Source organism: Leopardus geoffroyi, chromosome A1 (assembly GCF_018350155.1).
Source record: "Leopardus geoffroyi isolate Oge1 chromosome A1, O.geoffroyi_Oge1_pat1.0, whole genome shotgun sequence".
In the NCBI taxonomy this organism is placed as follows: domain Eukaryota; kingdom Metazoa; phylum Chordata; class Mammalia; order Carnivora; family Felidae; genus Leopardus; species Leopardus geoffroyi.
The window spans coordinates 233,498,983-233,518,327 of record NC_059326.1 but is presented as its reverse complement, the minus strand read 5'-3'; positions in this window follow the sequence as shown (position 1 = coordinate 233,518,327).

The window sequence follows — 19,345 nt, the reverse complement described above, 5'->3', positions numbered from 1 at the left end:
GTTTTGTGAAGGGTGTAAGGTCTGTGTCTAGATTCATTTTCTCCTTGTGCTTGTCATTGGCATTTGTCTAGGGAGTAGCGATGGTCGGCTGATTTTCAGGAGCATCTCGAGACATCCTGGTTGGTTCCCCTCTGTGGGGGATGGGCAGCACTGCTTTTGATAAGACGAAAGAGGCCAAGCAGGAAGCACCGTCCAGGGCCGCCGCCCGCAGAGAGGTTTCTACCAGAAATCCAGCATGGGGGATTTGGCTGCGGCTGGTGCCTTGGTTTCGGCCTAAAAGACAGCAAAGGGCCACGTCCTCCCACCATTTCCTCAAGGCCTTCCTGACCCAAAGCAGCCATATAAACAAACATAAAACCCAAAGTAGAAAAAATATGGGCACCTACAGATTGTAATTTTTATCATACAATAAGCTTCTAGAACTTCAAGTCATGTAAAAAAAAAAACAAAACAAAACAGGAATTCTTAAAGAGAAGCATTAATGTCACCTTCCATGACTTTGTTCTTCCAGAAGGGTCTGTGGCAAGGTCCCTGGGTAGAAGAGAAGAGGCTTAGAAGTAAGTTTTTCTCTTGATTGTGTGCTTACTTTCTGATATTTTCTGACCATTTCCCCTCCATTCTTTTATAAATTGTTTCCTCTCCCGCTGGCCACGATTGACAGACTGAAGACACTCCATTCCCCCCCCAAATACCTCGTGTGTCTGTTATATACATGCCAGCTTAAGCATCTGACATCTAGCAAGCACCCAGGAGCGAGAGGGGGTTGAAGCATTTAGGGACGCTCACCCTGCAGATGCGTGGCAATCCACAAAAGTCCCCAGCCTTCCGGGTGACGATTACAACAGGACATGGCGACATTTGCCTACATCCCAGGGGCAGTCTGTCAACTTTCCACAGCCCTGGGTGTCGTAAAACTCACTCTCAGGTTCAAATCCACTCTAACTTGGGACCTTTCCGTCTGTGCCATCCATATGCCGTTACAACACTTGGTATGTCACACACGTGCTGGATAGGAGTGGTGACTGTGACCAGCGGACGTCCCCTCAGCCACCTGCCTCTGGGTTAGGATGTGGGAGTCCTGCAAGGGCCTTGATCACTAAGACTACGCGGTGCAAAGCTCACTCCTGTCCCAAAATGCCACTTGTGCATGTCCCAGCCAGCCGGGCTCGATAACTGCGCAGCCCAGAAGTAGGCCTCGTGGCGATGTTAACTGAAGTTACAAGAACCTCACAGTCCTCGGAAATGATGTGTGAACTCTTGAGGCTGCTGATGTGAACACAACAACAGAAGCAGGTAAGAGGTCAGATGCATCTCATTTTAGGACGGATTAAGTAAAAATAAGCAATGATTCAACAGCGAGGCTTTAGAATACTTAGGGAAACAAAACAGACTGCTTCTTTTCTTTGAGAAACAAATCAGACTTGGCACAGAAAATCAGTGACCTAAACCTAAGGGGGAGTGGGGGTTCCGGGCCAGCTCACTGGCCAATAACAGCGAAAAAGCATGTTGAAAGGAAACAGCCACCTTAAGCAAATTCAAACGAGTTGTAACAGGCACGATTTTTCCCAATGCAGAAAAGTGTAGACCCTGCTGAAAATTTTCAACTTAGCTATTTTTAGTTGCACGAGACACAAAGACTATATAATCCTCATAAAGATGTCAGCTGGCCCCAGCCCTCCCCAGGCACCTGCAAGCACCATTCATTGGACTGATGACAAAGCATCTGCGTATGGAGAGAATCATACACCTTTCATATGTTACAATAAACTGTTATCAGTGCAGCAGACAGTGCTTTTATCGGTAGGTGGCATTGACCCTGGGGAGTCCAATTGGCTAAAGTATAAAACAATGGCAACATATGTGAGATCCGCTCTTGCTTACCTTGAGCACCGCCTCAATGTTATAGCAGACATTTCGGGCGGTCGCTGGTGGAAAGCTCCCCGGATGCTCTGTCCACCCTTCCCAGGTTGGGGGTCTCCAGTTCTAGAGGCTCCAGACAAAATCGGGAAAGGCCAGAGGTTTATGAGTTGCTTCCATTTTGTTAAACCACTGAGCAAAGAACCAAAAGTGAAAAACAGGTGGGTGTTGGTGAGTAGATGATACTTGTAGAATATTCTAGTAACTTCCGCCTGGATCATCCAGGTCCTGGTGCTGAAGACACTGGACACCTGCATTAGGATTCAGGTAGGAGCGAGTGGGTTGTGGCTCGCAGCGAACCCAGGCTCTGTGCTCACTTGGGCAGGCGGCTCCCTCTCTCATGGGTCCCCAGAACGCAGCATCCGGAAGCAGCAAAGGGCACAGCCTAGAGGGAGACGTCAGGATGTGGGGATTGAGGGTACCCACATCCTGTGGATCCACGTGAGACTGTGATGCTCCCCGTGGGCTTCTCACCCCTCCAGGTTCAGGAGGGACTCTGCAGAGCCCCGGGGACCTTGTCTCGGGGACACGCACACACCTGCCTCATTCTGCACCTGCAGCCGGAATCGTTCAGGGAGGGGAGGGAAGGCATAAGGGAAAACAGGAACAAGACTGGGAGAGAAGCATAGAAGGAGGAAGAGGCGACTTGGCTTTGATCCTGTCGTCCATGGGATCGCTGCAGGGTTGAGTATCTCCATCGTTGGTGACACGGTGCCTACAAAGCCAGCCGCGGCCCTACCTCCCGCCTCCCTCAACACCAGCACGAGTCACGTCAGCCTCCGGACACGTGTGACTCAGTGGAGGCCACCAAGGGCAGGGATGGGCAGCCACCCCCTGCAGCCAGGTGCACAAGGAAGGCAGGTGGACCCTGGGGGCTGTTGGTAGACCCCAGTGGCACAGGTCACGGGGTGGTGGGAAAAGTAAGGGGCTCCCTCTCATGATCGATCGCCTTCTTTTAGTTTTGCTTTCCTCATGAAACAGTGACATGTCGCCTGGGTGCCTAGATTTTAAAGGGTCAAGGGAAACCCAAGAAATGAAGCCCTGCCCAGTGTCGGACAGCTGTCCGGAGCCCGGGTGCGTCTCAGCCCCAAAGTGAGAGAATTTGCGTGGGAAGTTGTGCTCTGCGCCTAGCTGGGGGCAAGAGGGAGGAAGGCGGTGTCACTTCAGAGACTGTCCTCTAGATGGCGCCCTGAGACAACGTTTGCATTCCTTTCAAATCAATCTTAAAGTGCAGCGAAGGTTCTTTGCACACTGTAAGGCGATGCTTCACATTTCTGGTGCATTTTGTTATTTTTTTCCCCCCAGCGGGCAATGAAACCACTCGTTTTTAAGTCAGACATTTGTGTCGATGGCCCGTCTCCTGGTTCCGAGGAAGAAGGGGGGAAAGGAACGTTAACTTTGGACCTGACGGACCTCCGTCACCTTGAGAGAGTTGCTCACACGCTCTGAGCATCCGTTCCCGCGTCTGTAAGTTGGAGGTGATAAGGCTTGGCTTCCAGAACTGCTGTGAGGATCAAACGAGATACTTGATATAAAAGTCCTTGATGGGTATGGCACAGAAGTGCTCACTAAGCCGGGCTCTCGGGGGAATTGAGGGGCGGTTCAGAACAAGACAGACGAGGGCCACTTCCTGTTAGCCAAGCGGTGCTGGGGAACTCACTTCCCTCTGCTGTAGCTCAGTGTCTTCATCTCTGAATGGGTATAACACTATTTAAAACAATAATTTCCATATTGCTGTAAGGTTTAAATGAGTGACTATCCATCAGGTCCGATGCCCAGCAAGGCATCATCTCTGCTGTGCCTCTTTCCGGGCACTGGGACGGCATCAAGGGCTGTCTAACCTTCTGTGCCGCATACACGAGGGAAGGGAGTTCTCTTTAAGTAAACTAAATACTGATTTTCTGGTTCATTTGACGATTAAAACAAAACATTCTTAAGCACTGCTTCGATGGCCTCTCTATCCTACCCATGTCATTTCTCTTCCAAGCAGTTTGCTCTTTCCCACTGGGCCTCTGAGGAAAGCAGGATCCAGAATCTGTCAGTTCCTCACAGGGGTCGGATGGAAGCATCCTTGGGAGTTAAAAACATGCTTCTCACGGCCCCCGGAGAACTGGACCCCTACGGTACGAGGAAGAGGAGAGAACTCATTTCACACAGAACACCCCTCCCCCTGCATACCCACACCTAAAGAATACTGTGGAGTTCTCCGGAACTTTCCAAATGAATTCCCAGAATGAAAACATGGGGCTGATCTAAACCGGATTCCAGCACGAGGGCTGTGTGGTCCTGTTACCTGGGGCATTTCAGCCATCATTTCACTGGTCCTCGGGGCTTGCTTGGGGCAGAGGAATCTTCAGAATTAATTGGAAATCTTCGTGCAATTTACATGAAATATTCATCTACGTCTTTGTGAAGCTTGGTAGCTCATTTCTTTCTATTGCTGAACAATAAATCCCCCATTGTAGGGGCGCCTGGGTAGCTCTGTCGGCTAAGCATCTGACTTCGGCTCAGGCCATGATCTCAAGGTTTGTGGGTTCAAGCCCCGTGTTGGGCTCTATGCTGACGGCTCAGAGCCTGCTTCGGATTCTGTGTCTGCCTCTCCCCTGCTCATGATCTGTCTCTCAAACATAAATAAAGGTTAAAATTTAAAAAACATTAATAAAAAATCCCCCATGGTGTGGATATACCATAGTTTGTCTACTGAAGGACACCTTGACCGCTTCCAGGTTTTGGGTTTTTTGATAATGAAAAAAGCTGCTATAAACTTCTGCGTGCCAGGTTTTGTGTGTCTGTAAGTTTTAAGATCAGTTGAGAAAAATCTAGGAGGACTTCTGCTGTTACTATGGTGAGGCTTTGTGTGGCACCATACAAAGCAGCTCACGTGTCTTCCAAGCGGCCGCAGGACATTGTTCCCACCAGCTAGGAATGGGACCTCTAGCTCCTCCGCAGTCTGGCCAGTAATCGCGATCGTGCACTTTTTGGAGTTTAGCCATCTTTAATGGGTGTGTAGGGGTCCGTCCCTTTGAACTGGTGTTTTTGCAAATTAAGTAAACACCCCGTGGTGTGATTACTGGATCCTAGAGGATGATGAGGGAAACAAAGGCAGGAAAAATGAAGTTTAGCCTGCAGCCCACTGACAGGTACCAGACTCTGCCTCGAGAAACATTCCTTCAGGCGCTTCTGGCTGTCTTAATGGCTTAATGTTTACACGTCATTAAAAACTAAAAGCAACCTTATCTTGACAATAGCTAAATCTTCAGGGTCCTGTCAGACCCCGCTTTCAGCATCCAGAAATTCATCAGAAACTAACTTTATCTTTATCCCCCATCCTTCCACAAAGTTAAAAGTATATAATCAGTCACTCCTCACATTCCCAGCACAGATTTTTCTGCCCACGGGTCCTGTCCCTGTGCTTTAATAAAATCACTTTTTGCATCAAAAAAAAAAAAAAAAAAAAAAAAAAAAAACAAAACCAAAATCTCAAGAATTCTTTCTTAGCCGTTGGCTCATAAACCCCACTTCAAATGTCATCAGGGTAGCTCTATTTTTAATGTTTTGAGGAACCCCCGGCTGTGCTCCAGAGGCTGCCTCAGTTTGCACTCCCACCAGCAGTGCAAGAGGGCTCCCCCTTCTCCGCATCCTCACCAACACTGGTCGCCATTCTTTTTACTATGAGAAGCACAATCAGAGTGGATACTTTTAAATGGAATCCTGCTAAAAGAAAAATCAAATGACATTAATATCAAATGACACTAATCCCAGTTTAATCTCTAGGATTATTTCTGGATACGGTTGAAGTTTGGCTGGTTTTCGTTAGGACACTGGCTTTTAGTCTCACATTCAAATTCTTTGGAAGGGAGTCCCAAGGGCGGTGCTGCTCAGGGTCCTTTCTCCAGAGGGGACTGTCACCAGGGGGCTGCATCCTCCCGCAGGAAGGACGCACAGCAGGGCCCTTCCCCAGGCCGTGGGGGAGCGGTGGAGGTGAGGAGCCCGGGGCCTGTGTCACCCTGAGCCACAGGACTGGGACTTCGGAGGAGTCTGGGGCCGGGTGGGCTCTGTCCCACGGAGGCCCCGCGGTCACCGGACTGGGCGCTGCCCCGCACGTTTGCCCCCCTCTCCGGGGAACCGTTTCGGTGGGGACCCCTGAGCCTCCACCTCTGGGGGCGCCCCGAGCCTGCTCACCCCCCGGCGCTGCCTCGTGTGCAGGGCAGGTGCAGGGGCGGCCGGCGGGGGCAGCAGGGTGTCCCTGCCCCCGGGGGAGCCCGGTCCCCGGGAAGGGGCCGCCCGCGCCCGCGTGCCGGGGGGGACTGGGGTCTGGCCCCACTGCCTCGAGGGCAGATGCCAAAGAGAAGAGGAGGTGGGAAAGGGCGGGAAGTAGGGGGGTGTGGAAAGATGGGGACCCGGCAGCTCCGGGCCGAGTGGGAGGGACGGTCCCGGGTGGGGAGCCCGGACCCGCCGGCTCTGTGGGTCTGAAGCCAAGACCCTAGGGGGGATCCACTGCACAGACAGCAGGGGGTTCCGCCCCGGGCGCCCTTGTGTCCTGCTCTGTCCGCACAAAGGTGAGGCCGTGGGGGCCCCCGGCCCACGAGGGTGCGCGTTTGCACCCCAGGCTGCGGTGGCACTGGCGGGGCAGAGCCTTCCAAGCTGTGACAGAGTCCCAACGGGGGATGCCGCGCGTCCCCAGGGCCACCTGCCGGGGTACACGCGGGTGAAACTGAAGATCAGAGGAGACTTTATTTGAAGTCTGTAGGAGTCTGCACTCAGCTAGTCATGCTGTCCAAATACCTGTTTGATGCACAAAGTGCAGCCTTCCTTGCTAGCGCTTGAATTCACACGTATGCTGATGTCTCTTTATAACGTTTTCCTTGCTTTCAGAATAATTGTGAACATTTCCCCAGCACTGTCAAAGCATCTGCAGGGCTTCAGACTTTGCTGAGGGCCATCGAGTTTCTTTGGCCCCAGGAGGTCTTTTACACTCCTTTGTTTTTTGGGGTTTTTTTTTCGGGGGGGGGGGGGCGGTGGTGATTTGTTTGTTTTGTTTCTTTAATGCATGCATTTTTGAAGTGTCTCCATTATATGTGAATTCAAATTTCTATCTCAAAAGACAGCTCTGGGGTACATAACAGGCAGAGAGCAGGTACCGAAAGGTTACAATGAACCCGGTTTGCAGCTGTTCTCCACGTGGGGGCCTGGTGCTCTAGTCTCATAAACTCCAATAACCAGTTTCTATGTAAGTAGAGTATTCAAATGACATCCTTAAATCAACTCATTTGCAAACTCATTGCTGTAATTTTTAAGATGATTGCATTGGTCATGACCAATATATCCATTTATTCATGGTGTGCTTGGCGATTTCTAATGACATGACATAGCCAATAGTTGGTTACTAATCAATGGATTAGCCAAGGCAGACACCCGAAAGTCATTCCGACTCCCTTGCTTCTCTGATCAGTGGTTGTGAAGTTTGAGAACAAAAAGTATTATTTATTTTGGCCTGAGAAGTGCATCAACGGTAATACCAAATATTGCACAATACATCACCATGTAGGATAAAACATTTGCAGACCGGGTACCATTTTGGAATTTATTGCTGCTGTTTTCTCCTGTTGAGGGCACTAATAATAATTGATTTATAATTGATTTAAGGATGCTTTGTAACCCAATAAATACTGGACCACGGCATTCAGGTTATTTGTTTCAAAATTACAAAAGCAAAGCAAACATACTGCTCTAATCTTTCCTCTTTTTCTCCTTTAGATGTTGAAACACAATGAATGAGATGTGTTTTCCCTGCCTGGTCGCCTTTCTGCATGCTGAAGTTCTGACAGTGATTTTTAAAATGACAGTATTCCTACTTCTTTTTAAATGAACTCATATTAAAGAGGAATTGTATATTTCTTCTTGCAGACAGAATAAGATTTTATTCCAGTTTAATACAGTCTGTGATCAGAAATTTGGTGTTAGAAAGATCAGGAACGAAGACCTGATCTCCTCTGAAAATACACACTGCAAAGTGACTTACAACATCATAAAAACCTAATCAGAGTTTGATACCAATTGTACAATTCCTAGCAAAAGTCACTTCATATAGTCTTTTCTAAAGATCATATTAGCTCTGCAACTGGCAAAAAATCAAGCCTATTACCCATGATAAAATTTGATATCAGATCTAATTCAGATAAACCTATTTTATTGTGTTGACAAGATAAAGCTAGCCCATCAAGCACACTTTCAGGCCAGAAAGGAGAAAAGTAGTGTAACATTCATTACACGTTGCTAGTGGTAGATGTCTTAACTCAAGTGTAGGTTGGCCAAGAAGCTATGTTCCTCTTCTCCTAATTTAATCAGCGATCAGAGGCCAGGAGTTCAAATGTGCTCCCTTTCTTTCTCAGCTCCTGGTAATTTAATCCTCCACAACAAGAAAAACTTGAAATGGCTGAATGTTACAGATTCATAGGCTGAGAGGGAGATCTGGATTCTGGAAAATCCAAGCCACCCTCTATCATGTTAGCATCCTACCGTTGATAGTTTAATTTCCTATAAAAAGTTGCCAGTGCCTTAAGATGATGATTAATCATTACGAGTAGATATTGGTTCCAATTAGAAGCAGATGGTTGATTGGATATACTTTAAAGGAAATTACCCTTTGGGGTGCCGGGGTGGTTCCGTCTGTTAAGGGCCCGACTGTTGGTTTCGGCTCAGGCCATGAACTCATGGTTCCTGGGTTCGAGCCCCATGTTGGGCTTCGTGCTGAAGGTGTGGAGCCTGCTTGGGATTCTCTCTCCATCTTTCTCTGCCCCTCCCTTGCTCACTCTCTCTTTCTCTCTCAAAATACATAAATAAACTTAAAAAAACAGAAAATTACTTTTTGAACTCAGGAATAGAAAACAAGCAATACAAGCCTCGTCAGGCTCCACTGGGGATGCGGGCCTAGAAGAAAGGCAATTTAGAATTCAGGTTAACCCAGCCTCAGCCTTCCAGAATCGGACCCCATTCTCATTTTTGCATCTTTCAAAACCAACCAACCAACCAACCAAACAAACAAAGAAAGAAATGAACTTCACACAAATAAGTAAACACTGCAGTGTTTGTTCTGTAACAGGAATGGGAGTGTAATGCCTAGAGGAATTAGAAACTGTTTTATTCTTCTTCTTCAGGAAAGCCCATAGACGCAGGGAGATAAGACACTGGCCGCTGATAGCTGCCACAGATGTGGTGACTGGTCACATGAGAACTACCTAGAATGTCACCTGGTTTTTTAAAAGGGAAATTTCAAACTGTTTCACAGGTTTGCAAAGGGCATCATCAGCTTTGGCTAAGAAAGTTAATGCTTTTCTGCTAAAGTTGACCACTTTTGCCTTATACCATGACTGTAAATCAACATCAGACTCGGACTTTTGCGCTTTGAAAGGAAGTACGTCCTGAACCTCCAGTTTGAGCATCTAGATTCAGCACCAAAACAGCATCGTCTGCAGGGAAAATGCATACATTTGGTCCAATGCAGGGTTTTATAAAGTGCATGACACCAAATTTGTGCTATGCCATTTGATGTGACTTCTAGACACATTATGAAATGTTAAATGCCTCATTTTGTGTTAAATTGTGTTGGGTGTTATGTGACGCAATATAAACCTATTTGGAATTGTTTTGTTTTGTCAATGGACATTCTCGAAAGTCAACTTCAAACCTTGGTAAAAGTGTAGGAAGTTCCTGAGCTCACTCCTCCCCCAAATCATTAATTACAATGGAGCTTTTATGCAATGAAATAGCATTTCCCCCTTCATTGGCATGAGACAATGTAATTTCAGTTGTCCTGCTGGAACGCTCATGTTTTACTGGGTGTTTCCTCACTGGCTCATTGGACGCACCATACATTTGCGCAGTCTTGATGATTTTAATTATTGCGGTCATTTGAAATCTTGCTGTTAGACGTGAGCGATATAAATTTCTATTTTAACTCGCTGGTGTTAAATGCGCCTTTGGGAGCTGTCCAGTTGTACCTCTAAAAATGTTGTTTAATGACACTGGTCATGAAGTGACATCATTTTCAAAGACCGTTGTGACGCCAGTGTGGCAGCCCAGGCTGGGAGATCCTCGCCTGCTGCATTAGATCCGTTCTGGAAGGTTCAGAGAAGGGTGGGGAGCTACCCCAACCGTCACCAGAAACCACCCACAGACATTCCAAGCCCCAGCTCTAAGGAAAGCATGTTGATAAAATAAAATTATTATGGCAGAAGCGATACCCCTCTTAGTGAATTCACCCCTCTTAGTGAATTGCCAATTTCTAGAACCCAAACTGATTCATCTTCAAAACAAAACAAAACAAAACAAAACAAAACAAAACATAAAGAATGATCCCGAGTATTGCTAACAATTCTCAAATTCTTCCTTTAGTAACCCTCCTGCTGTCGCTTTCTGCCAATGTGTTTCCTGGGCAAAAAAATAAGAGAATCCTAATTATGTGCATTATAAATTGTATTATATTGTTTGTACTTACGCTTTATGTAAATAGTGTATCTCATGCAGTTGTATGCAAGCATTGAAATAAATACTACCATTTAGGGAACAGTTTGGTCGAGTGTCTTTTTTGCACAGCCTCAAAGGGTGCCAAGTTTTCAGAGGTGCTAAGGCACCACTGTTTCTTGAAGAACTTTAAGAAGTGCCTTCGTCAGAGACTGGGAAAGGTTTCCCAGCCAAACCCCATGCTGCTGCTCCCGCATGACCTTCAGATCCCCGCGGCCTCTCGCTTACGGGCCTGGACAGGACCAACAAGCTTTGTGATAATTCTGTGATTGTCCTAAGCAGTTAAAAAAATGTTTTCTGTTGGCAAAAGGAAGCGTGTGACAAGGAAAGCCAATCAGGTTTTTAATTTTCATGGAGTTAGTGTCTGCTGCTTTTGTTGACTGATTTATTAAGCTATATTGTACTCACCCTCTCTCCAGCATGCTGCAGTCCATTCTTCCCCACATAAAAAAAGGGTTTTCGCTTTGTTTTTAAACAGCTTTCTTGGGTGTAATTGCTATACAAAAAACTGTACATTTTTTTAAAGTGAATTTATTTTGAGAGAGACAGGGATAGTGTGACTGGGGGAGGAGCGGAGAGAAGGAGAGAGAATCCCAAGCAGGCTCCGTGATGCCAGCACAGAGCCTGACGTGGGGCTTGAACCCACGAAACTGCAAGATCATGACCTGAGCCAAAGCCAAGTCAGATGCTTAATTGATTGAGCTACCCAGGCACCGAAAAAATCTGTACATCTTTAATGAATCCAGTTGGATGACTTTGGACATATGCACAATTTTTTTCTTTTTAAAAGTTTTATTTATTTGTTTTGAGAGGGACAGAGATAGCGTGGGTGGCGGAGGGCCAGAGAGAGAAGGAGAGAGAAAGAGAGAGAGAGAGAGAATCCCAAACAAGCTCTAAGCTGTCGCGTAGAGCCTGACGGCTGAGCTCGAACTCACAAACCGTGAGATCGTGACCTAGCAGAGACCAAGAGTTGGTCACTTAACTGACTGGGTCACCCAGGTGCCCCCAAAGAAATCTTTTCTTGAATGAAATGCTACCAGTCAACGTGAACATGTCCAGAAGATACGGGTCCAGGAAAGCCACTCTATTGAGTGAGAGTCGTATTGTATATATACATGCTAAATGCCACGTGTGTGTGTGTGTGTGTGTGTATACACACACATATATACATATATACATATGTGTATATATATACATATATACACACACACATATACATATGTGTGTGTGCATATACATGCCCCAAATCCCAAAACTCCAAGTAATGAAGTGTTGAGCTTTTGAAGCATTTCAATAATGTTTTACACTTTTTTCTGTAAGAAAGAGCTGGGTAGCAAGTAGACGGAAAAAGATGGAGGCAAAAAATAGTAAAAGAGCACACTAAGAAATGTAGAGACATATGGGCGCCTGGATGGCTCGGTCGGTTAAGCGTCCGACTTCGGCTCAGGTCATGATCTCGCGGTCCCTGAGTTTGAGCCCCGCGTCGGGCTCTGGGCTGATGGCTCAGAGCCTGGAGCCTGCTTCCGATTCTGTATCCCTCTCTCTCTGCCCTTCCCCCGTTCATGCTCTGTCTCTCTCTGTCTCAAAAATAAATAAACGTTAAAAAAAAAAATTAAAAAAAAAAAAAGAAATGTAGAGACATAAAAAGAAACAGGAAGCACGTAATTTAGCTCTAAGTATTTTATTTTAATATTATTATTTTTAAATTTTTTAGAAGGTTACTTATTTATTTATTTATTTTTGAGACAGAAAGAAAGAAAGAGAGAGCGTGTGAGCACGAGCGGTGGGGTGGGGTGGGGGGCAGAAGGAACGGGAGAGAGAGAGAATCCCAAGTGTGGGGTGTGACACAGGGTTCGATCTCCCAAACCGTGAGATCATGACCGGGGCTGAAATCCAAAGTCAGATGCTTACCTGACTGAGCCACCCAGGTGCCTGAGCTCAACATATTTTAGTCTGCATCTGATTGGTTGGTGGCAAGTTGCTTGATGTGACAATTTGGTCACAACAATGACAGGATCAAAATTGAATCCATCCAGTCAATTTTTTTTTCCTGGTAGTAATTGTTATAATTGCAACAAAATTATTTTTGGATATTAAGCATCTTGTTAATTTTTCATGACATTAACCTAAATGTACAACAAGAAGGATAATAATATATGACTCTCACAACTGAGTCCATACACTCAGATGTGCAAGAAAGAACTCACTTTTACATCCTGGGGTCAGTTAAATCATCTTCAACCTCAGTTGTTCTGGGGCTTTCGCCCACCCCATCTCTCTGTCAAAATGGTGCAGAGCTTCCACGACCCAAAGAAGACACGTCCGTAAAACTGGGGAATTAGGAAGTGCAGGACGTCACTGGTGCTTCATCGTCTAATAATGCCCATTAGAACCAAGACGCCCATAGGCTGAGAGGACACATGGTCTACTCAATGTTCCAAGCTGTGTGCGGAGTGTGGGGGTCTTTGGTAAGGCTAGGGTCCCACAAACTGAGTCACTTCTCCTTAGGAGCTTGCATAGTCATACCCTGAGGCTGGATCCTTCCCCAGGGCACCAACATAGAATGATAGGTGACTCTCTGCTTCTCCTGGGAATCTAAACATCTTTTAATAAGTACAGGAAATGAAACGTGAATAACAAATAATTCTAAATCACTGAAGGTGATCTTTTATTCCTTGCACGTAAAAATATTGCTATATAGGCAGAGGAATCATCACTTGCTTTACATATTTTTAAAAAAACAAATTAGACGTAAAAATATAAATTTTGAAAAGAGTGACAGATCTTCTATTTCTTTTCCTTTTTCATTGCAAACGTATTACATATTTATTATGGAATACCCAGAAAATTTTAAACGGTGAAAATACTACAAATTATATCTATAGTCCTACCTACCCAAAGATAATTACTCTTGGCACTGTGAGTATATCCTTCCATATTTGATTCTGTCCGTAATTATAATAGCTGATGTTAAGTGAATACTTATGTGGTCCCAGGCTACTTTACATGCTTTTACATGTGCCCGATCATTTCACCTTTATGATAATCTTATGAAGTAAGTGCTGTCATTATCCTCATTTAGCAGATGGAAAAAACCCGTGCACACAAAAATATGAGAAAAGTGTCAATTCTGGAGTAACTGAAAAGGACCTCCAAAAGTTTGTTTCTCCATCAAAGCCATTCGAACTCTGTTTTAAGAACTGTTAAAATCAACTTCTTTGTATGCTGGAAATAAACAAAAGACTCGCAGTAATCCAAAGCAAAAGAAATGAATCAGGGCAGAAACATGATTGGAGCATTTTAACTTTCTCTAGTCCCATCTCTCTCTCTCTTTCGGTAGAAGATAGCTGCAAAAACCAGTGATCTTGCAACCGTGGTAACTGTGAAAACTTGCAGTCTAGTAGTTAGCGGAAGCAGCAGAATGAGGTTAGAATTCCAAAAAAAAAAAAAAAAAAAAAAAAAAATCCATCCTTACAGAATTGTCTTTAATCTGCAAGCTCCCTGGAAAATCTCCATTCTCAGTCTTTACTCAACCTGACTCAGAGCTTGGTCAGTGTGAACATCTTTATCCCCATGCTGTTTGTTGAAAATAACCAGCAGCAATTGCTTAATAATGTGGTTTCCTGAGGCAGTATCATCAGCCAGAATAAACAAGACTGATAAAAAAAAAATAAAGAGGGACACCTAGCCGGCTTAGTCGGTGGAGCATCCAACTGTTGATTTCAGCTCAGATCATGACCTCATGGTTCATGAGATCAAGCCCTGGGTCTCAGTGTGGAGACTGCTTGGAATTTTCTCTGTCTCTCTCTGGATTTCCCCTGCTCTCTCCCTTTCAAAAATAAATAAACTTTAAAGACATTAAAGAGAAAATTTAGAAAATGAGATGTTTATGAGATCTTTGAAAAGCTCTGATTTATTTCTGAGAATCTAGAAAACCACAAGCATGTGCAGTGCTGTGCACATGCCTAGGAAAGATCTAGAAAACCCCAGTCTCTCACCTCTGGCTCATCTTCAACTTTGCACAAGCAGGAGGTAAAATCTAAGCCAGAGTTAAAAACTACTGAGCATTTTAAAGTTTGCTTACACACACTCACAGAGCACCTTTGCAAAGCATGGGAAACGTAGGATTCATGACATTTTAGGACATTTCTGTCCAATTATTAGCTGACCGCTAGGCTAACTGAGCAGAGACTTCAGTGGCCAGATGACAGGGAATACAGATTTACAGAATGAATCCAGTAAAGTCACTAAACAAATATCAGCAATAAACACGCACACAAACAGCAATTACAACAATCCAACGATCTTTGTGGGAAAGTGGATCTGGTTTCTAGAGTTGCCACATTATGTGATTGGAAATACCTAGCTTTCAACAAAAAATTCAGAGACCTTAAAAAAATATGAAACCATAGGAAAAAACCGTCAACAGAAGTTGTCCTTGAGAGGGTCCAGACGGTGTATTTACTAGACAAAGACTAAATCAGCTACTGTAAATATGTTTAAAAAAACTGAAGAAAACCATCAAACAATTGAAGGGAAGTAGGAGACAGGTGTCTCACTACATAGAGAATATAAATAGAGTGATAGGAATTATAACAAGAAATAAAATAGAAACTTACTTAGCCGTTCCACTAGTCAGGGCTGAACTGGGATATAAGCCTTACTGTTGGATATTGGAGACTATGATTTTTGTTCACTGTCTATATATCCACCCACACACTATGCATACGCAGACATATGTTTTGTTTCATTCTAAGAAAAGTTATATTCTAAGTCTGAAAACCTGATTTATTAATTAAATCTACCACTTACTAGATATTTCTTGTATCGTGTCTTTTTCCTATATTGCTGGATTTTAGGTATTCCTGTACATTTTCTCTAACACAGTATAGATCAAGAATAATTGACTGAAATTAATTTAAAAAGTAAAGGTGAAAAATTCTACGTAAGTGTTACCACTTTGAGTTCAGGAAAAGATGTCAAAATCACAATATGATTCATTATATATGTATGCAAATCAATGAATATACAGTTTATACTTTCTATCAAATTATTTTTATTGCCAATTTACACTTGACAGAAATCTTGTTCCAATAAGCTGCTTTTTGCCAAACTTTCTGGGACCCAGATCACTTTTAAACAAATAGTATCTGATAAGTGAAGGCAGAAACATCAAAGAGGGTCTCACATTCTTTGTGCCTCTTTCTTTCTTCTTTTCTTTTCTTTTGTTTCTTTTGTTTCTTTTCTTTTCTCTCATTTCTTTCTTCCTTTCTCTTTCTTTCTTTCTTCTCTTTCTTCTCTTCTTTCTTTCTTTCTTTCTTAGTGGAAAAGAGGGACAGAGGAAGAGAAGGAGAGCATCTTAAGCAGGCTCCACACTCGGCACAGAGCCTGACATGGGGCTCGATCCTGGGATCATGACCTGAGCCAAAATCAAGAATCGGATGGTCACTTGACTGAACCACCCAGGAACCCCCACCCTTCTGTTTTTTTGGGTACCCTTTTCTTTATGACATTTGCTGACTCAGAAGTTGCAAGGAATTTCTAGGCTGGGCAAAAAGCAGCAACTCAGAGCTTTTACATGTCTCATTGGGTTAGAGAATCACATTTGGAGGTAAGGAGGATCAAAAGCAAAACAAAAATAAAAACAAACACACAAAACCCAGGTGTTTGCATTCCACAATTCTTCTGACCAGGGAAATGCAAATAAGTGAGGCTCACTTTCCACATTGTTTTTCACCTTGAGGCTTTGATTATTCTGAAGTCACATGGAACGCTTTTTTTCTTTTGCTTTTAGTAGTTTTTCTAGGATGTGCCTAGGGGTGGTTGTCTTAGTATTTATGGTGCTCCGGGTTCACACGATTTCTGAAATCTGAGGCTTCTAATGTGATGGGGCAAACCCTGGAAACGAGCAAGGGGATTCTTTCCTCTAACACGGGAGAAAAGACTAAGGAGGGAAGTGTATGGAACAGCATCTCCAATGTGTAGAATTAGAAAGTGCACCAACCAAGGATGAATGAGGGGACCCTGGATCTACCCTGAAGCAGAGATGAGAGGAGCGCCAGAGTCTCGAACGGTTCTATCAGCCGCTATTGACCTGTCTCCAGCAAAACTCAGCATCCCAGGAATGTGCACGTGGCCTGACCAGGCCGCAGTGGTGAATGCACAAAGCAGGTGATGGATTCTACAGCGGGGTGATTTATAAAGTTTTCACGAGATGAAGTTGAAAAGATGAGCTGAGAACAGGTGGCTCATGGATGAAGTATGGCTCAGGGAGCATGAGCGTCTACAGAATGTAGGGAACAGTCGCAGTGAGTTGACAGTGAACTCTAGTGTATGGGGAGAGGTCAAGGAAAGGGCATGTTGTCAGAGCACAGAAGTTCAGAACTGGACCTTTCAAGGTGGAACCATCCTGGGTAATTGGCACCACCGGGGGTGGAGTCTTGCCATTTGGATACAATGAACATCTGGAGGTAGATATCATTGGAGTTGGTGTCACGCCATTGACGAAGCATAAATACGGAGGCTCCAGTGACTCTGGTCTTGGCAAAGGATGAGTTGGAGGCAGAACACTGAACGAGGGCAGAGTCCCCAAAGAAGAGAGGAGTCATGAATTGAGCAGCGACCTACGGCAACACTTGGGAAAAGAGAGGGTATCACCATGGGGCACAGTATGCCCAAGAGAAAAGGAGGAAAGACGATGAGGCAATATTGCCGGAACTGTTCTCCGGAAGCCAGAAGGCAGGAACTTTTTCTCCTTCCTCCAAGACGGAGGAATGAGGCACTTGAGAAAGCAGTCCCCAGCTCCGCTTGGGGTTTCTGTAAACGTACAGTGGCTGAGGGAACAACCTCTAGAGGACGAGGGTTTTCAAGATATTTCTATAAAATACAGTGATGGACTTAAGGAGACAGTGGATTCTCAGAGAAGGAGGTGACCTGATAAGGGAGAGAATGGGAAGGGGTGGCTGTAAGGTTCTTCACTGAAGCAGACTTCCTCGTTCTTCATCCCGAGGGAGGCAGGTAGGGAACAAACAGGAAAGGACTGAAACCGGCTCAGGGCTCATTCTTTGATCTCCTTCATTGTACAGGGACTTTCAGCTGTCCTGTTTTCTTTCTAAAAATGGCAGTACCTGCTTCTGAACTCTTCTCAAGAAACCACTGAGTTGCTTTGTTTTTCTAATTTACGGTGATGGTCCAAAATCTTCCCCAGATATGAGACAACGCATGGAGATGTGCTCCGGGGCATTGGAGATTGTACTTGTGTTCCCAAAGGAGGATTTCTGTATAGTTTGTCTTCTAAAAAGCTTAAAATATTTAGCTGGTCAACTGAAATACTAAGAAATAATTTGAGAGATTTTTGGCCTAATTTACCCAGCAGAACACGTAGAGGGTTGGGAACTTTTCCATATTTAACTCAAAGTAAAATGTTATGGAGGTCTAGGGTGACATTATGAGACATTTCCAAGGGTTTGTAGTTACTTTTGCTCTCAAATGGAGTGGTTGTATTTTAAGACTTTATCATAAATGTTTTAAACCGTAGGAGATGTTATAGAACCTGATGATGTATATAAGTACAAATCTCAATTCAGAAATGATAAGATATTGCATTCTTAGCACTATTGGTTAAATAAGTCAAATGAACCAAGCGCATGCATCAGAATTTGAATATCTCACCTTTTTTCCACTTCAGTGATTGAGTCAAGCTATGGAAAACACAGCTTCATTGTTTTCATGTAACGTTTCAAATATCATCAACTCCTGGGAGAAAACTGCTAAGCAAATTAGTCTGCCAGTTCTAGAGATATGTCAAAACAGATGTTGGCATTTTCCTATTACATAAAGAGTAATTCTAAAGCATTTACAGTCTTTCTTCTTTTGCTCTCTCCCTGATTTCTTCCTTCCTTCCTCCCTTCCTCCCTCCCTTCCTTCCTTCCTTCCTTCCTTCCTTCCTTCCTTCTTTCCTTTCTTCCTCCCTCCTTTCCTTCCTTCTATCTCCTGCCTCCCTTCCTCCCTCCTTTCCTTCCTCCTTTCCTTCCTCCCTCCCTCCTTTCCATCCTTCTTCCTTCCTTCCTTCCTCCCTCCTTTCCTTCCTCCCTCCTTTCCTCCCTCCCTCCTTCCCTTTCTTTCTTTCTTTCTTTCTTTCTTTCTTTCTTTCTCTCTTTCTTTCTCTTCCTTTTCTTTCTAACTTGAAGTCTGTCTTTTATAGAATTTAAGAGTGTTTGATGTTAAGTGATCTGCCTCTATGGTTTTGGGCAGTTGGAAGGGAAGGGCACCACGGCAATATGGTGCTGGTCCTGGTAGGTGGTGGAAAGAGTGGCCCGGGATTCTGAGCTAATGACAGGTGGGAGCTGATGAGGATAAAAAAGAGACATCCAGTGAGTTCCCAGAACCAAGGGCTTCCAGAGATCTTCAAATAGCCTTGGTTCCAGAGCTCCCCCAAGTGACCATTTAGGGACTATTTGCTCCTTAAACCTCACAGTTTTCCCCACCCTTGCCCCCATCCTTGTCCTCCTCCCTTCTGGCTTCCTCTCCTTGCCTTGCCCCCTCACCTCTCTATTCCCCGTGTTGAATGAACAAATGCATTTGTGGTAGGTAAGTTCAGTGGGGGAGCGGTCTCGTGGCCATCAGATCTGGGATGACGGTGTGGTTGCGTCACCTCCTCCAAAAGGCTGTCCTGTTGAACGCATGCAATATAGTCTCAGTGAGACCCGGTCCTCTCTAGGGTGTCCCCTCCCATAAAACTGCCAGGCAGAACAGTCTTTCTTCTATCTATTTTCTTGATTTGTTCTCCTGGTCAGCCCTAAGCTGAGATGGGCACTGAGGGCTCTCACAATGCTGATGCAGTTCCAGAAAGCCAGTGCCAGAAATCTGACTTAGGAGGAGAGGAGCAACTTGCCTGGCGGGGTAT